The following is a 13,154-nucleotide window of genomic DNA, read 5'->3' as shown; positions in this document are numbered from 1 at the left end:
TGGCATCTTGCTCTGTCACCCAGGAGTGCAATGGTGTGATCTCACCTCACTGTAACCTCTGCCTCCTGGGTTCAAGCAATTCTCCTGCCTCAGCCTCCCAGGTAACTGGGATTACAGGCATGCATCACCACACCGAGCTAATTTTTGTATTTTTAGTAGAGATGGGATTTCATCATGTTGGCCAGGCTGGTTTCAAACTCCTGACCTCAGGTGATCTGCCCACCTGGGCCTCCCGAAGTGCTGAGATTACAGGCATGAGCCACCGCACCCAGCCTCTCCCATTTACTTCTAATCCTCCCTGCTTCTCCTTGTTTTTGTCATCTTCAGTGCCACATAAATGCATCTAGAGGGGACTTCTAATGACTCTGAGACCTCTTGAGGAATACAGAAAAGGCTCCACTCATCCCCTTTTCCAAGGTCTTCTGTTTTCCTTGAGAAATTCTTCCTCCAAAGAGTTGTAGGCAGGTTCCCCTTGGTCTAAAACTCTGCTCCCTCTTGCATTGCATTGTGTGATCACTTTGGCTTTGTGGGGGTAGCTCTCGTGCTATGGAAGAACACAACCTTTGTGTGTATAAGATAGCTGGCCGGTCACTGGTGAGGGCTGCAGTTTTGGAGGTGGCTGACTGCAGCTGTTTGCAAGGGGCTACTCATTTCTTTGGGTGTCTAGATAAGAAAGGTACAGTGTGGACATTTGGAGGCTGTGGAAACACTCACCACCAAGGCATAGGACTCTCCTGAGAATGAGCTCAGCATAGAATGCACTGATTGACATTGGGTCGCTCTTGTAGTGAGGTGCACTGTGGAAGCACTGTACAAGACTTGGACCCATGGAGTGTCCCTCTTTGGGAGGACCCGAGACTCCATGTAAAAATGAGATCCTTGGCTGGATGTGGTGGCTCATGCCTGTAATCTCAACACTTCGGGAAGCTGAGGCGGGCAGATCACCTGAGGTCAGCAGTTTGAGACCAGGCTGGCCAACATGGTAAAACCCCATCTCTACAAACAGTACCAAAATTAGCTGGGCATGATGGCAGGCGCCTGTAATCCCAGCTACTCGGGAGGCTGAGGCAGAAGAATCACTTGAACTTGGGAGGCAGAGGTTGCAGTGAGCTAAGATCAAGCCACTGCACTCCAGCCTGGGCAACAGAGTGAATGAGACTCCGTCTCAAAAAAAAAAAAAGATCCTTGATTTCTGAGGATCTAGATGCTCTGCCTTCCAGCTGTGCTTGCTTTTCACATATTTGTTTATTCATTTTATTTTTTAAAATTAAGACTGACTGAGTCTTGCTTTGTTGCCCAGGCTGGAGTGCAATGGTATGAGCTCGGCTCATTGCAACCTCTTCCATCTGGGTTCAAGTGATTTTCATGCCTTAGCCTCCCGAGTAGCTGGGACTACAAGCATGCACTGCCACGCCCAGCTAATTTTTTATACTTTTAGTAGAGACAGGGTTTCACCATGTTGGCCAGGCTGATCTCCTGACCTCAGGTGATCTGCCTTCATCTGCCTCCCAAAGTGCTGGGATTACAGATGTAAACTACTGTGTCCAGCCGGTTTATGGAAATCTTAACTTGTGATCAAAGCTGAGATTGAATGAATTATGTTTATAATGTCTTATTAAAATTATCTCTAGCATTAATAATACATGGATGCAAAGGTAGGATTTTGTTTCTTCTTTTGAACAGATTTTTGTGTAGTATTAATAAGAGATAGTAAAAGATTTTTGTTTACCCTTTGAGTAAACTGCAAAAATATTTCATGTTGTTTTTATTAGGTATTTTCATTACCTGGGAAACTGAGTCTCCTCTCTATCACAGAGTAATCTTTTAATTATCACTTCGGCTAAATGAATATAATTTTACAGTGACCTGTAATACTATTTTGATCAAACGCTTTAAATGTTCATTATTTTAATATCAAGTGTTTTGAAGCTTTGTTATATGACGGACTTTCCCAAATCAAATTTCTTTTCTTTTTTCTAAGACTGGTTCTCACTCTATTGCCTAGGCTGGAGTGCACTGGCACCATCTCGGCTCACTGCAACCTCCACTTTGTGGGTTCAAGCAATTCTCCTGCCTCAGCCTCCCAAGTAGCTGAAATTACAGGCACCTGCCACCATGCCCAGCTAATTTTTGTATTTTTAGTAGAGATAGGGTTTCACCATGTTGGCCAGGCTGGTCTTGAACTCCTGACCTCAAGTGATCCACATGCCTTAGCCTCCCAAAGTGCTGGGATTTCAGACATGAGCCACTGTACCCAGCCTTCTTTTTTCTTGTCTTTTTTGTTTGTTTGTTTGCTTGTTTGTTTGAGACAGGGTCTTACTCTATTTGTCAGGCTAGAGTGTAGTGGCATGATCATGGCTCACTGCAACCTCTGCCTCCTAGGCTAAATTGATCATTTCTCCTCAGTCCCTGTCATGAGGACCACAGATATATGCCACCACACCTGGCTACCTTTTGTATTTTTAGTAGACACAGAGTTTTGCTGTGTTGTCCAGGCTGGTCTTGAACTCCTGGGCTCAAAGGATCCACCACCATGGCCTCCCAAAGTGCTGGGATTACAGGTGTGAGCCATCACACACAGCCCCAAAACAAAAAAAATAAGAAAAATAAACTCTGGAAGTCTAAGAGAGATATATTAGGCTTATTTAGTATATAAAAATCATACAGGAAGCATTTTTAACTTTATTTGAGTTATATTTTTATAAATGTGTTATTAATAGTGTTCCAACATTGTATGAGATTCTTAAAATTCTATCTTGATACATTTTGTCAGTCATAAATATGGTTGCTTTGTTGTATGCCTCAGAAATAACCAAATTTCCTTGTCAAGTATATCTTTAATCATGGCTATTCTAAGTATTTTGTCACTCACAGAAAACTACTGCTTTAATTCTTCTCAAAAAGCAGTTTATAATCAACTGCAGTCCAAAATTTCTTCAAGGAAATTAAGGTAAGGACTTGACAAGGACTTTTGAATACACATTTATGATAACTTTGGTCATCATACCACTGGATTAGGTAAAAACTTCTCAAACTCTAAAATAAAAAGCTAATTCACTCGTGAGGATTGTTATCCCAACATGAAATACAACAAAAAATTACATGAGACTGAACTAATAGGGTGCTGAAATCGGTTTTCAAAATAACTTATTTTTAAAAACCTGGTGATTCTTTTTATGTTTTGTTTCCCCGAGTTTAAAAAAAAATTTTTTTTTTCATTTTAGGTATTTAGCTCACAGCAATTGGGCAAAGTATGTTTTTATGAGCAAAACTGAAACATTTACCAGATTTCTCCAGAATCTGAAAACTATTTGTAAAACTATTCTTTATCTATGGCAATATAGTTATTTGTGTAAGTTCAATAAGAATCCTTCTTTTGTACTGGTTATTTTACTGAGGCTTTTACTGGAATGGCATGTTTTCAATATGACCAGACTACTTTGAGGAATCGAGGTTGACTTTACAGAGCCTATAAAAACTCCCCTGGAGGCCAGGCAAGGTGGCTCACTCCTGAAATCCCAGCACTTTGGGAAGCTGAGGTGGGTGGATCACTTGAGTTCAGGAGTTCAAGACCAGCCTGGAACCCCATCTCTACTAAAAATACAAAAGTTAGCCAGGTATGGTGGCGCATGCCTGTAGTTCCAGCTACCCAGGAGGCTGAGGGAGGAGAATCACCTGAATCTGGGAGGCTGAGACAGGATCACTTGAACCCAGGAGGTGGAGGTTGCAATGAGCTGAGATCACACCGCTGCACTCCAGCCTGGCAATGGAGTCAGACTGTCTCAAAAAAAACAAACCAAAACGAAAAGTCTAATCTAAAATTCTCTATGAAAAGTTCCAAAAGAGGCAATTTGAAAAGAGCCTATATGGCCAATCACTACTCTTCCTATACTTTATGCAAATAATCAGGCCAAGTATAATAAGACAAGAATTTATTTTGCAAATAAATTGGTTCTACTAGGATTTGTCTTTGGTAGAAAAGGGGGACTAGAGACAGAAAAATTATGTTTCAGTGGAAAACCTAGTACGCCTGCTCGTATTATTATTGTGCTGAATCCTGAAATCTTTCCTGGCTACAAGTCTCCAACTAATGTTTTTCCATTTTTCTCCCATTTTTCTGACTTGGACTCACTAGAAATTAAAACTGCTTTTCTTGAAGCCCTGCATACTGAAGCTGCATACAGCTTGATATAAACTTTGGCATAAATCACCAGAGCAATTTAATGTAAATAGCCTTCATGCCCGCTGGTGTATGGGCTACTCAGAAAGGTTACTTGAACATCTGATTTGAACTACAGTCCAGAAAAATCTGTCAGATTGCCACCACAGGCTGGTGAAGTGGCTCAAATGTGTAATCCCGGCACTTTGGGAGGCTGACGTGGGTGGATCACCTGAGGTCAGGAGTTTGAGAACAGCCCTGACAACATGGTGAAACCCTCATCTCTATTAAAAATACAAAAATTAGCCAGGCATGTGGTGCACACCTGTAATCCCAGCTACTCAGGAAGCTGAGGCAGAAGAATTGCTTGAACCCAGGAGGTAGAGGTTGCAGTGAGCCGAGATCTCACCACTGTACTCCAGACATAGCCCATCTGCAAGGTCACCTCCTGAAACTGTTTCTTCGGTTTTTGTTTGTTTGTTTTTCTGAGATGGAGCCTCACTCTGTTGCCCAGGCTGGAGTGCAATGGCGTGATCTCAGACCCCTTCAACCTCCGTCTCCTAAGTTCAAGCAATTCTCCTACCTCAGCCTCCCGAATAGCTGGGATTACAGGTACACGCCACCACACCCACCTAATTTTTTTTTTTTTTTTTGAGACGGAGTTTCGCTCTTGTTACCCAGGCTGGAGTGCAATGGCAAAATCTCGGCTCACCGCAACCTCCGCCTCCTGGGCTCAGGCAATTCTCCTGCCTCAGCCTCCCGAGTAGCTGGGATTACAGGCACGCGCCACCATGCCCAGCTAATTTTTTGTATTTTTAGTAGAGAAGGGGTTTCACTACGTTGGCCAGGCTGGTCTCAAACTCCTAACTTCATGACCCACCTGCCTCAGCCTCCCAAAGTGCTGGGATTAGAGGCGAGAGCCACCACACCTGGCCATGCCTATTTCTTATCTAACAACCGCTAATTCAGTTCTCTCCAAAGCTATCGACTTGCCTTTTTTTCTTTTCTTGAGACACTGTCTTGCTCTGTCACCCAGGCTGAAGTGCAGTGACATGATCTTGGCTCATTGCAACCTCCACTTCCTGGGCTCAAGCAATTCTCCCACCTCAGCTTCCCAAGTAGCTGGACTATAGGTGCATACACGACCAAACTTGGCTAATTTTTGTATTTTTTGTAGAGACAGGGTTTCACCGTATTTCCCAGGCTGGGCTCAAACTCCTGAGCTCAGGAAATTTACCTGCCTCCACCTCCTAAAGTGCTGGGATTACAGGTGTGAGCCATTGCACCTGCCTTCAACTTGCCTTTCCATATGTGAAACTTTGTAAAGATAAAAGTCTCAAAGTGGGGACTGAAGAAAATAAAAATATTTCACCCCAAAATATACTTCCTTGATATAGTTAAAAACAGCTATTCAGAAGGGCTGGAAATAAAAAAATAACTAAAAAGCTGTCTTTTGTCAGGGAGATTTGCATCTGTCTAGAAATCTGCACTGATGAAGCCAGGCTGTCTCTGAGGCCTTCCCTTACCCAGATCTGGGAAAGATTAACTGAGAGTCCGACACCTTTAAAGTCTAAAAGAAACATTCATCATCTATTCTCTCTGAGGGCTGCTATGTGTGAGGCTTCATCTGCCTAACAAGCCCCCTTCGATAACCAGGCCTCTGCTTCTTCCCCTCCATAACCTAATCTACCACTGTAACCTGGTTTCGGCCATGCTCTGAGCTCCCATTCTTCTTCTATAACCTCAAGATGATAAGTAAGCTTCTGAATCCTATTGAGGGGTTGCGATGATCACTGTGATTTTCCTTTTGGGCACATTAGTAAATTTCTATGTTATTTCTCCTAGTAATCTGCCTTTTGTGAGTTGGTTTTTCAGCAAACATTCAGAGGGTGAAAGGGAAGTTTTCCTTTGGCCCCTACAGTCATTTGAGTTATTTTTATGTCCCCCATACCATGACAGCTAATCTTACCAGTGCATAAGACCCGGCATTTGTAGGTATGCCATGGGACTAGCTGTGAACAAGCATTATCCAATGTCTATGTTGTACTTGGGAGGTGCAAACTCCTAAGCCCTGCTGTCTCACCAGACTTTGATCAAATGGGTGATCATGGCTATCCAGTGTTGATTTAGTTGGTTATTTTTCCTTGCTCAAATCTCATGTTGAATTGTGATCCCCAGTGCTGGAGGTGGGGCCTGGTGGAAGGTGTTTGGATCTTGGGGCTGGATCCCTCATGGTGCTGTCTTCCCAACAGTGAGTTCGCGCGAGATCTGGTCATTTAAAAGTGTGTGGTGCCTCCCCTCACCACCCCCCCTGCCCACTGCCTGCACACACCCACTCCTGCCTCACTTGCTCCTGCTTTTGCCATGTGATGTGCCTGTTTCCCTTCACCTTCTACCATGATTGAAAGCTCCATGAGGCTTTACCAGAAAGCAGGCAGATGCCAGTACCATGCTTGCTGTAAAGCCCGCAGAACCACGAGCCAATTAAACCTCTTTTCTTTATAAATGACCCATTCTTAGGTATTTCTTTATAGCAATGCAAGAACAGCCTAACACACATGGTAATAAAAGAAGACACTGGACTCCAGTGTGATTTCTCTGACTTTTCTGCTAATAATTCAGCTATGACCTGTTAAATAAAAAAGATAGGATGCAGTTAGTCTGGAGTGAGCTTCTGCACTAGGCTTGACGGACCAAACCGAAACAGAGTTCATCATGCTGAAGTTCCATGCCACCACGCCAAAACTAAATTGTTTATCTGACCTTCCAAGGAATCAGAGGGATAACAGCCAAATCCCCAGACAGGCCAGCTTTAGCCAGCATGATCGGATGTCCCCTCTGCTTTAACCTTTGCAGATGCTCCCAATACACCCACCCAAATTAAAAGTATTACCAATTAAGTCATTTTAAGTTGGGACCGTCGTACAAGGAAAGTCACTTTGAAATCATTCATCTGCTTTTCGGGCTCTGTTTCTACTCTCCACAGCCCTTTTCTGCCTATGAAGCCAAACCGCCTCTGTTCAGCTCATCGGAACACTCATTCTATTTTACGAGAATGAGGTATTGCCCAATTCTTGAGTCACAAATAAAAGCCAATTACGATCTTTAAACTTGTTGTGCTTTTGGCTTTTGACAGATCATATTTGCTAGTGGGTTACATACAGGATGGAAACAGCCAACTTCCTATGCTGTGGTGGCTGCTCATGAAATTGTGGGAGCTTATTTTGCTTGGAATTAAATCAGCACAATCCGAGTTTACGAATAGGTTACATTTACTAGGGCTTGGTTCAGGATTTCAAACAAATGGACATAGTGATAGTAAATGTCTATTTAGTGTCAGTCACACAACAGGGAAGATTTTGAAAAATAGGAGATTCTTGACTTTGACAGGCAGTAATTTATCTCATAGAAAATTAAGAGCTGAGGCCAGGCATGGTGCCTCACACCTGTAACCCTAGCACTTCGGGAGACCAAGGTGGGAGAATCGCTTGAGCCCATTTCAAGGCTACGGTGAGTTGTGTTCATGCCAATGCACTCCTGCCTGGGCAACAGAGTGAGGAGACCACGTCTTAAAAAAAAAAAAAAAAAAAAAAAGGAAAAGAAAATTAAGAGCTGAGTGTTTAGAGGCATTACATTGTGGCATTCACAAGGGCAAGACAACGCTATTTCTAAAGGAAATAATTTTGCTGAAGAGCTACAAAGGCCACTGTTCAAATAAGACAGACCCAACCTTAGAAGTCCCACTTTTTCTTTCTTTTTTTTTTTTTTTTGAGACAGGGTCTTGCTCTGTTGCCCAGGCTGCAGTGCAATGGTATGATCTCTGCTCACTGCAACCTCCACCTCCTGGGTTCAAGCAATTCTCCTGCCTCGGCCTCCCAAGTAGCTGGGACCACAGGATCACCAAGCCCAGCTAATTTTTGTACTTTTGGTAGAGATGGGGTTTTACCATGTTGCCCAGGCTGGTCTTGAACTCCTGGACTGAAGCGATCCACCTGCCTCAGCCTCCCAAAGTGCTGGAATTATAGGTGTGGCTTGCCACGCCCAGCCAGAAATCCCACTTTTAACACAAGTAACTTCTATTTACTTTCAAAACTATACATCACAAAGGAAATGGACAAATGGAATAAGAAAGGGGCTAAAAAAAAATCTGGCTGGACTATGGTGATTAGCTAACAAAATAGTAGTGTATCATGGTTCCCATTTGCTTGATCAGTAATGCTGTGTCATCAACAAACCCATCCCCCAGTGAAAAGGGATCTCAAAGCCACTCCACTCCACTATGCCTGCTGAGCAGGTGGCATCATACAAAACATGTTGACGTGTGGGTGGTCGGCAGGATTATTTAAGGCCTCTCCCCAGGTACATACAGAAGGTTCCCTTCCACCAGCTTCACCAGGGACCTCACAGCAGTTGGATTGTGTAGAAATAAAGCCTGTGGGAGGTAAGAGATTTTTGTCACGTTATGTTTTGTAGGATGTCCACATAGCCCATAGTCTATTGTGGTTCAGGAATGATGGAAATCATGCTATCATACTCCCTGTTACCCTCAGTCCTCTGGACAAATAGAGCGGATACATTGAACTCTAAAACCTCATTCAGAAATCTGCTGGCCTAAAATGGCCTCATACTTTAGTGCTAGCCTTGTTAAAAATGAGAGCAACCCTGCAAGCAAGCACAATATTGCTCCCTTTGAGGAGGCCTAGGAATTGGGTCTGAGGCCGTGTCCTGGGCCCAATTTAACTGAATCCTCTCATAATCACATTCCATACTTAAAAGGGTTTCTCTCTTCCCTGGAGACATAAAATCAGGAGGCTCTGCCAGAGGAAATCTGCCACCCCATCAATGATGAGGTGATTTTGTGTACATAAAGGTGTTGGAGAGCAAAGATAGCGGTCACCACTCTGAGAGGGACCCTTTCACATGTTCTGATATGATTATCAAGGTGAAAGAAAAATCCAGTTGGATTCATGCTTTCAACTGGACTTGGGTTCCCACGAGGTCTTGAAACTTTAATCTTCTAGAATAACTATATCGGTACTGAATTCATCTGAAAAGAACTCTTTTGGATGAACTTATTACTATTATCACAAACAGCCTTGCTGGCCTATTCACAGCAGTGATGATTTCAATTACTTTAAGACTCATAATTTACTAGAAACAAACACGTTATTTGTAACACTACTTTTCTTACACTCCCAGTAATGGTCCCCACAGTTATTTATTTCCCATTCACTCTATGTTGTGTTTTCAGGATAGATATGGCCCAGATTTATATGACCAACAATCTGATTGTTGTCAGAATGAAGGTGGGACCATCTTTGTGATATATTTTTGGTAACATTAATGTAACTAATATGCATCACAATACTTAAGCCCTAAATTTGACATGAAATGTCTGAGGCTAGTAGTTTGCATAGCCAGAATTTCATCCCCTAGGCCCTCCCATTATGAAATCTGATTATTAAAGGGTTTATTTGAGGCCATGCAAGAACAAAAAGAAACATTAAATACAGTCCTTGGGGCCAAGGTGGCTCATGCCTGTAATCTCAACACTTTGGGAGGCCATGGTGGGCGAATCATGAGGTCAGGAGATTGAGACCATCCTGGTCATAGTGAAACCCCATTTCTACTAAAACACAAAAAGTTAGCCGGGCGTGGTGGCACATGTCTTAGCCTCAGCCACTCAGGAGGCTAAGGCAGGGGAATCACTTGAACCCGGGAGATGGAGGTTGCAGTGAGCTGAGATTGTACCACTGCACTCCAGCCTGGCAACAGAGCAAGACTCCATCTCAAAAAAAATAATAGTAGTACAGTCCTTAGAGAAACAGAAATAGACAAATGTAGCTAATGCTTCTTGATGTTGATACCTTAATGACACACTTAATGCTTTGAGACAGTTACAAAAACATGTAATACAATTGCAATGGAAACAGCCAAAAATTCAGAATTGAACTGTTGAGAAATAATTTAATGCCGAAACAAAAATTCACCACAAGAATCTCAGAAGGACTCAGCAATAAAGCAGCTTAGCAATTAGCAAGAGAAAAGCTCTGAGATTTCATCACTCGTTCAGCATGACATGCTGCTATAATAAGATAACTATTGATTGGACTAATGTGGAAAATGACCTATGGGTGGGTTTGTCCTCAAGACTTAGCACAATAAGAGCCACAGACACGGCCAGGCGCAGTGGCTCACTACTGTAATCCCAGCACTTTGGGAGGCTGAGGCGGGCAGATCACTTAAGATCAAGCAGATCACCAGCCTGGTCAACATAGTGAAACCCCATCTCTACTAAAAGTACAAAAATCAGCCGGGCATGGTGGAGGGTGCCTGTAGTCCCAGCTACTCAGGAGGCTGAGGCAGAAGAATTGCCTGCACCCAGGAGGCGGAAGTTGCAGTGAGCCGAGATCACACTACTGCACTCCAGACTGGGCAACAGAGCAAGATTCTGTCTCAGAAAAAAAGCACCATGGAACATTAAACACTGGAAATTGGAAATTGTATCTGTATTCCTCCAAAGGTGCCTTGTAAGAAGGCTTTGATACCAGAAAATGGCCATGGATATCTTTATGTTTTGTGGCTGAGAAATATTACTGAGGATGACAGAACAACTGACGAAGGGCCTAAATTGTTATGTAAGTGTGAGGTTATTTGATGGGAATGCAGGAGAAATGTATTGGGCCTTTCAAGAAAAACTCTTAACATTTTAGGTAGGTACTGCAGGTAAGTCACTCCTGAGGCTTAGGTTGGGTAAACTGTAAGCAACTACAAAATGATACTAAATAGTTGTATGAAAGGGCAAGTGACAAAGACAGACAGCACAGCAGTTTGTAACAGTAATGTGTGCCAAAGGAGAATTTTTGCACACTGCTAATCAAGTTTGCTTTAACCATTCGCCATTAATATAATGGGTTTAGAGGTTTTTCCCGAGTGCATATTCCACTGACTGTTAAATTCATCCCATTGAGACCCTCATCATTGCTTTTGTGTCCATTCAAAATTCATGTGTTGAAATCCTAACTAACCCCAAGGTGATGGTATCAGGAAGTGGGGTCTTTGGGAGGTGATTAGGTCATAAAGACAGAGACCTCATGAATGGGATTAGTGCCCTTGTAGAAGAGAGCCCAGAGTACCCATCACCCCTTCCAGCATATGAGGTTAAAGTGAGAAGATGAAAGTCTATGAGCAAGCAGGCTCTCACCAGGCATCAGATCTGCTGGAGCCTTGATCTTGGAGTTGCAGCCTCCAGACTATAAGAAATAAATTTTTGTTGTTTATAGGCCACCCAGTCTGTGGTGTTTTGTTCTAACAGCCCGATCAGCTTTGCTGTTTTACTGTGGGTTCGCTGAATATTTCAATGGCTACAAACTCTCCAGAGAAAGGAAAAAAAAAAAAAGAAGATCATTAGTAAACTGCAATGTTACTATAAAAGAATAACAAACTGTAAAGGTAAATAAAAATAAGAGTGCATTTGTCTTGTTTCCAAAAGGAAAAGAGACCCCTTCTCCCCCTCCCTTTTCTTAGAACACTTCCTTGAGAAAGCTTGTATTTGTAAAGCCTTCCTCTGTTCCTTCAGATGCTTATGCAAGTCTTTTTAAAGTTTAAATAAATCTTTCACCAGAATTAAAACCCAAAACTGTTTTTCTGAAAAGCCTGGGAGCCCCCCTCTTAAGTGTAATGTCAAGGATGACGGTGTCCCATGTCACTTGTCACCAAGGGTGTCTCAAGGCGCCCAGTGCCCTGACAACCTGCTTTTCATAGAGATTCAAGTTGCCTTATTTTCCTATAGAAAAAGGCACAGATGGCCACCCCAATCACCAGGTGAATTAGGTAAGCTGTGAGTGCGTGTATAGCAAACGACGCTGTGGAGCTCTCTCACCTGAGTTCAAGTCCTCACACATGACAGCATGTGTGTAATGGGTTGTAGCTGCTTGGCTACATAAATGGAAGAGATTTCTGACTGTCTTTATGATCGCATTAGCTGATTACATGTAATGCATCCATGTGTTTAGTGCTTACTCAATCCCAGAAGTACTATTTTCTTTCTTTTCCACATTTGTGGAGAGAATATTCTGGGTTGGCAGGAGATTTTATTTAAAATAATTGTTTTCCTTGATAGCACAAGGTCTGTCTTCCAAGTTGCCATAGGTGACAATTTTAGCAAATGTTCTGTTACGACATAAAATGCCTTTCCTTACTGCCCAGCCCCCAACAGGTGATACTTTACCTGTGTGTTACAGCATCACTCCATTTCAAGGAACACATTTCTGTGTGTGCTAGAGTAGGGTGGGCAGTGGTGCACTAAGTCAACCTAGAGGTCACATCCCCTTCATGCAGTAAAAGTTTATTTCTTGTTGGTGGTGTGGTGTGATGAGAGCCAATGGAATCGGAGGCTCCATTCTGCTCCAAGCAGTGTGGGGCCTTCAGGACACTTGTTCCTCTTGTCTTGCAGTACTGCCATCTGCAACACGAGGGAGGCCTCAGAACAGGAACCACACAGCAAGTCACCAAACCTCTAACCCAGTCTTGGAACATACCAATCTTGAACCCTCAACGGGTCATAGAAGGGAAACCAGGCAGATGTCAGCACACTGCTGAGACCTTGGTCAATGAGTCACCTAGGCGCTTGTGAATTACAGAATCAATGTTGGAAGCCCAGAAATCCAACTAATCAGGTTTGGGACCCAGAAGCCTGGCAGTCCTGGAGTCTGGAGAGGCTTGAGGGCTCCACTGAGCCAGGAATTTGTCATCAGAACTCTTGGGGTCAAGTCCTGGCCTACCTCTGGCTAGTTGTTTCCACTGAGACACTTTATTTCTCTCAGCTTCAGTGTCCTCCTCTGTAAAAACACGTATTCTACATACTGCTTGAGATGATTTCAAGGCTTATGGAGACGATGTTTGAGGAAATGCTTTGAAAGCTACAAGGCACAAGACAAACACCACTTAATATTACTCATCTTGTCTCCGTAGAGACATCCCTCGCTGGGCCAAC

The 13,154-nt window shown here is 43.1% G+C and overlaps 1 long non-coding RNA gene across 1 annotated transcript; it reads right to left on the bottom strand.

The window, feature by feature from the left end:
- Positions 1-7,413: 7,413 nt before the first annotated feature.
- LOC144582591 (uncharacterized) lies at positions 7,414-12,638 on the bottom strand. Its single transcript, XR_013535604.1, has 4 exons — positions 12,390-12,638; positions 11,364-11,523; positions 8,527-8,591; positions 7,414-7,727 (listed from the first exon to the last, which is right to left on the bottom strand). It is a non-coding gene; the product is annotated as an uncharacterized LOC144582591 (long non-coding RNA).
- Positions 12,639-13,154: the final 516 nt, after the last annotated feature.

The sequence above is a fragment of the Callithrix jacchus genome, chromosome 5 (assembly GCF_049354715.1).
Source record: "Callithrix jacchus isolate 240 chromosome 5, calJac240_pri, whole genome shotgun sequence".
Classification (NCBI taxonomy): Eukaryota; Metazoa; Chordata; class Mammalia; order Primates; family Cebidae; genus Callithrix; species Callithrix jacchus.
This window is presented reverse-complemented; position numbering and strand designations above follow the sequence as displayed.